Raw genomic sequence first — 6,257 nt, 5'->3', positions numbered from 1 at the left:
GCCTGGGCACTGTCCCTGAGCCTCTTTGTGCTCAAGGCTAGTGCTCTACCATTTGAGACAGAGCACCATTTCTGGTTTTAGAGTAATTGGACCTAAGAGTAGCATGGGGACTTTTCTGCCCAGGCTGGCTTTGAACCCTGATTCTCAGATCTCAGCCTCATGAGTAGCTAGGATTACATCAACTGCATTTTTTTTAAACATAATGTATTGCTATCATTAAGGTGCTTTACAGGGTAGTTGCCATTTCACAAACCAGGTAATGAGTACAATTCTTTTTTTGGGGGGCGGGTCTGGTCGTTGGGCCTGAACTCTGGGCCTGGGCGCTGTCCCTCAGCTCTTCAGCTCAAGGCTAGCGCTCTACCACTTGAGCCACAACACCACTTCCAGCTTTTTTCTTTTTTTGCTTATGTGGTGTTGAGTAATCGAACCCAGGGCCTCAGGCATGCAAGGCAAGCGCTCTAACACTGAGCCAACTTCCCAGCCAGTACAATTCTTTTTTGAATGATGTCACTCCTGCCATTGCTTTCCCTTCCCACGAGTTATATAGTTCACTTTCCACATAATGTATACTGAATAGCAAGAATGCATCTCTTAACCCTTCCTCTATTTCTGTGCTCCTCCTTTGCCCTCCCCACATAAGACCCAAAAGCAAAACAAACCCCAACAACAACATCAAGAACTATAACAATAACCAAAAATCTATTTTTCCATTTCCCAAAGAAGTTACACCTTTGGATTTCTTGCCTGAAGTTGTCTTCCTTTAGTCTGAATGTCAGTGCTTGAATGCCTAGAGTACTGTATAGGTTACCCTTTCCAGTTATATTTTAGATCTAGCTTCCAAATGTAAGAGAAAACATGTGCCATTTGTCTCTCTGAGCTTGGCTTACCTCACTTAGCATGATTTGTTCTAGGTCCACCTATTTCCTAGCAAATAGCATAAGCTTATTCTTTGTAATGGATGGGTAAAATTCCATTGTGTATATGTACCATATTTTATTAATACACTCATCTATTGAAGGTCATCTGGGCTGTTTCCACAACTGGCTATTGTGAATATTGCAGCAAAGAACATGCATATGCAAGTGCCAAAACAACACTTTTATTAGAAAACACCCTCAGAGCTCTATCCTTTGCTAGTCTGTACTTCCACACGCCCATCACTGCATAGAACATTGTGGTCACTAGATGTCACTGCTGTCGTGTGAATGAAAATTTTCCGTTCTGTATTGTTTTAATTCTAAAGATTTTTAGCTTTTTTTAAAAATCATTTTGGAGTCATTTTGTTGGGAACTCGCTGGCATTTTATATATTAACAACTGTGGAGCACTTGTTTTCCAGATGAAGAAAAAGCAGGAAAGGTTAAGGAAATTCCTAAAGATCCATACATAAAAAGAGCAGGAGAGCCACATTCCAAATCCTCTTATCACCAGCTTTTAATAAATGAGATTTCAGTTAATAAAGACTATTATTAAACTTTAAACCCAAGCCACAAGATAGTGTTATATATATATAGTTTTCCTTTGCTTTCGGCCTTGTATCCTTCTGGACTTAAGTATCCTAAGGACACACAACTTTCTCAGGACAGACTAACATGGAAGAAGAGTAAGTAAGGTCTGGCCAAAAGTTTAGGTGATTCCTTCCTCAAGCTGTTCCCAAGCTGGAGAGAATTCTAGCAAGTCCAATAGAGTCTAGTCCAAAGTTGTTAAAAGTAGACAAACCTAAACAACACATCTAAAGAGTCTGATACAAAGAATATCTTCAACCCAGCTTCCCAGATAACAGAAAAGGAAAAGCATTTCAAATGGTTGGGGCTGAGCATTCTGCACAGGTAATTTGTGTGAATTATCCTGAAACTTTCTAAAGAGGTGAAGAGAAGAAAGGCAGGCATGAAGGAAAAATGAATTAAAGTTTACTGCTAGAGGCAGTCGAATGCTATGTCTGAAGCTGTTCTGGAGGGGAAAACCCAAAATTCATCACTTCTCTAGATCTGTAGCCTTGCAGGCAGGAGAAAGGGAAGGGAGCTTCACGCACTCAAAGTTGTTGGACCCCTTTTCCAGGCCCCATGTCAAGACAAAAAAAAATGAAGGGGGCGGTAGGAATGGACATGCTCTGAAAAGAAAGTAAAAGGAGCCAAGATCACTGCAAGCCTTGGGAAAATCTCCACAGATGAGCATTTTTGTTGCACTAAGTGGCCAGCATTAGCAGCCTAAACACGTAGGGGAAGACTAGCATTGCTGTTAATTTAATGCAGGAGGGGAATGGCAGACCTGGGAGGGGAGGGTGGAAGAGCTACTTTTGCAGAACACAAAGTGAAGCAGTTTTGAGAATGCAGACTCCCAGGGGACTGGGTGGAGACATTTGGGACACACATACCTTATCCTCCATAAACTGGGCATGTTCCATGATGTCATTTTAGGTTTCTGTTATTTTAATACATGTTTATTTCATCTGCCTTGCAATTGATTTCTATCATATGAAAATGGCTTATCATTCCAGAATTCTAAGTTCTGTCCTTAAAGGGGAAGGGATGGAAGAAAATATATAGCCTTTTAGATGTGTCTTTCAAACTGCAGTTGGTGTGATGGAAAATTGACTACTGGCAATTGAAGAGCTTCTGAATCTAAGAATAAAAATGTTCATCTCCTTGACCACCATCTCCACCACTCTTGTTTCTTTTCCCATAGTTAAGGAACAAGAGGTGGGGGTGGGAGGGAAAAAAAGAAAGGAAAAAAAAAGAAAAGTAGGGATGAGGGAGGAAAGTGAAAATCACAGAAGGAAGGAAGGAAGGAAGGACTCTAGGAAGGAAGGACTGATTGTAGGAAGGAGACAATACAGGAGAGAAGGCAGAAAAGAAGTGGCAAAGTGAGATAGGACAAGAGGAAGGAAATATAACCCCCACTGAAGTCTCATTATTTATTACAGTTATTTTTTTTCGGAAACGAAATCAGTGCTCTCGTTCCTTCCCCGCCTTAGTAGCAAACCATCCGTTTGAACACCGTTCTAAATACCTTAAGGCACAATAAAACAAAACTCGGGACGGATGGAGTGGGTAGAAGTGCTTCGGGGTCTGGCACAGAGCTCAAGATGGATTTTTGGGTCGATATTACCGAAACACACAGCAACCCTGGATGCACGTTCACCCTTCAGTAGCTTCTTCCTGCCCCAGTATTTGCTTTAGAGCAGCTAGGCAAGATCAGAGAATAAGGGTGGATTCTTGTATCTGAAGAACCCACGGGATTCATCAAGCTTAAAATGTAAAATGCACCATTCACACAAGGCCGCTCTTTTGATTCCAACCCCAAATTCTCCCGCGTACTTCAGAAGTTTCTTGAAACTCCAGGACTCAGCGTAAAAAAAAAAAAAAAAAAAAAAATCGAGGGTTTCTGTTGGGAGGATCTTCTTGAGTATACAACCCAACACGGCCTTCGTTAACTACTCGGAATTTCAAGCAATCCACCCGGGACAGTCAGAGGACCCCACTCAAGTAGAGAGAGGAGGCGAGGGTCGCACCTCTACCTGTTGTACCGGAGCATGGTGTGGATCACGCCCGTAAGAACAGCCCTGACCGTGTTAACTGGCTCGATCCAGGGATCCGAGCTCTTTTCTCTAACCGAAGTCTGAAAATAAAATAAAATAAAATAAAATAAAAATGGCACCCATACACAGATTCTGTCACCACCCATCACCTTAGAAGACCCTAGATCAGTCTGCCCTGGGCGATCTTTGGGAGAAAGCGGATTCTCTCCTGAACTTGAATCGCCTGACCTTCCTTTCCTCTACTGCGAGCCTGGCGCTTTCTTGGGAGAGCAAAGCACTACCGGAGACTCGGGGCTTTTGACAACTGAGCCGAGCAATTACTAAGAAAATATTGTGACGACATTGCAGGGCGGAAGTGGATAGGAAGGGGTGGAGTGGGGGAATTAGTTTGGACAGCAATTTACAAAGGAATATTAACTTTGATTTCCGAGGTTACCGCAGAGGAAAAGGGATTTGGACTGGATGTAGTTGCAGATTTCTTCCTCTAGGTGGCGGACTTTGGTACCAAACCTCCGCTTAGCCGAGGTGCTGATTTCACACAGGATTAAGCTCTTGCTAGTTAAAAATAATAATAGTAATAATATAGACGTGCGGGGCTGGGTTTTTTTTCCTCTTTTGGATATTTATTTATTACAGGGAAAAGTCATTGATTTTTCCTAAGCAAACTGTGTTTCTCCTTCACTTGGTGGAAAATAAAAACTGTTTGAATAAATAAGTTATTTCTGAACATTTTGTTGTCAAAGTGTTAAATGTTCCTGTCATTTTTATTCAAACACTAACATGATTACAGCCAATTATATATTCACCAGTGTTCTTTATTTTAGAGTAATTGTACTTGTCACTAATAAAACAGAGGCATAATGGATCGCTACTGTTCTGGATTCTCAAGCAATTTTGTGTAATTTGATTGAATTATACATCTTATCTGCTACTTTTTTATTTTTATATTTGGGGATCCTATTTTCTTGAAAATTGCAGCTCTATGCTTGTTTTGTTGTTTTTCCAGTAACGTACACTTTGGTAACACTGATAAATAGAGTCTCCTTTGAAATGGCGAAAATCAGCTGTTTGGTGGGTTTTTCCCCCCCTTTCCATACACCTACGTGGGGAAGACCTGAACTCGGTTCAGTGAGGGGAGTCTGAGTCAGTGGGTGCACTTCCCACTAAAGTTCAGTGCCAAGATAAACTCACCCCCTCCCAGACAGCCCCTGCCTGAAGTCTTTTGGGGCTTCGTCTCTTTCCTGTAATGATACTGTTAGGTGTCAGGGACTTCAAACATGCCAAGACAAGCAGACTACAGGTTCAGTTCATGTATAATATGTATCAAGGGAGAGATACACACAGTGCAGCCTAAAGATAAACTATATATACTACTCCAATTACATAACCCCTCATGCCCTATCTACCAACTCTCTCCACACCCCTATAATTACAATTATCGATTTGCCTGTGTTCTTTTGGTTTCAGATATTCTTATAAGCCTGGGGTCAACTGTTCTCCTCCCCTCTCTTCCTCTCTTCCCCTCTCCCCCCTTTTTGGATCATTGTAATTTTTAAATGAGGAAACATATCTACTTGGTGCTCACATATCGGAACAGATTAAGAAGCAAGACTGGCAGTAGAAAGGCGGGACTATAATCTCAAGGGTCCTTCTTCCCAAAAGGAAGGAGTAAGCACAGAATGTGTGGTTCTCCTCCCCACCCCACCCCCCAAACCTTTCCATTTTCTAGGACAGGACTCAAAAAAGGCCTGCTAGGAACTTCCAGGAGAGCCAAAGATTGTGACTCTTGGCTTGTGTGCGACCCAATATTTATCAACAACAACAACTAAACCGAGTGAAACCAAGGCTGTGGGATGTGTGTGTGTGTGTGTGTGTGTGTGTGTGTGTGTGTGTGTGTGTGTGATTCCTCTCCAGGAGCCCTGGCGAGAATAAGCACTAGGGCGGGAAAAGAAAAAGTCACTGGAGATGTGCTGGCTTTATTTGTCCGCCCTAGGGAGCGATCTTGGGGCAAAATCCACTGCTAATTGATCTCCACCCAGCCACACCATCAACTGTAAATGTTCGTAGAGACAAAGAATGAGTAGTAGGTACTAAAGACACGGAGGCAGGGTTTTTTTCCCAAGTAAACAGGGGCATAATCAATAGCGTGTACATGCATATAAATAAAGAGAATTACTTTTAATTAATTAGAACAATAACATTTTGTTTGTATTTCCACACCTCCTTAAAACTCCCACCCATTATTTTGTGATCGGGACTAAGGATTTCCTCTAGGAAAAGCCTTCGGGCCCAGTTTTGTGTTGCTTGTTGGTGAACATGTACTTAGTTTAATGCGTGGGGGGGAACTATGTGCCATCTTTGGGGGGTGTTTATTCTAAGGCCAAAGGGTAACTTGTTTGAGGGCGGTGTCTAGCCCCGCGGGTGGCCAAGGAGGCTGCAGTTGGGACCCCGCGGGAGCAACACCAGGTCCTCACCGCAGGGACCCAAAGCGCGGCGCTGGCTGCCAACCCGGCCGGCCAGGAGCTGGGTTTTCCTTCTCAGCATTTCCGTTTCTTTCCAGCCTCATCTTTCTTTTCTAACAAGTTCGTGCTCTAGGAGAAAAGAAAAGGGGACGAAGGAGGAAGAAGAAAGAGAAGAGGAAGAGGAGGAGGAGGAGGAGGAGGAGGAGGAGGAAGAAGAGGAAAAGGAGGAGGAAGAGGAAGAGGAGGAGGAAAGAAGAA

This window comes from Dipodomys ordii, unplaced genomic scaffold (assembly GCF_000151885.1).
Source record: "Dipodomys ordii isolate 6190 unplaced genomic scaffold, Dord_2.0 Scaffold84, whole genome shotgun sequence".
In the NCBI taxonomy this organism is placed as follows: Eukaryota; Metazoa; Chordata; class Mammalia; order Rodentia; family Heteromyidae; genus Dipodomys; species Dipodomys ordii.
The sequence above is the reverse complement of the archived record's forward strand: the minus strand, read 5'-3'. Positions refer to the sequence as shown.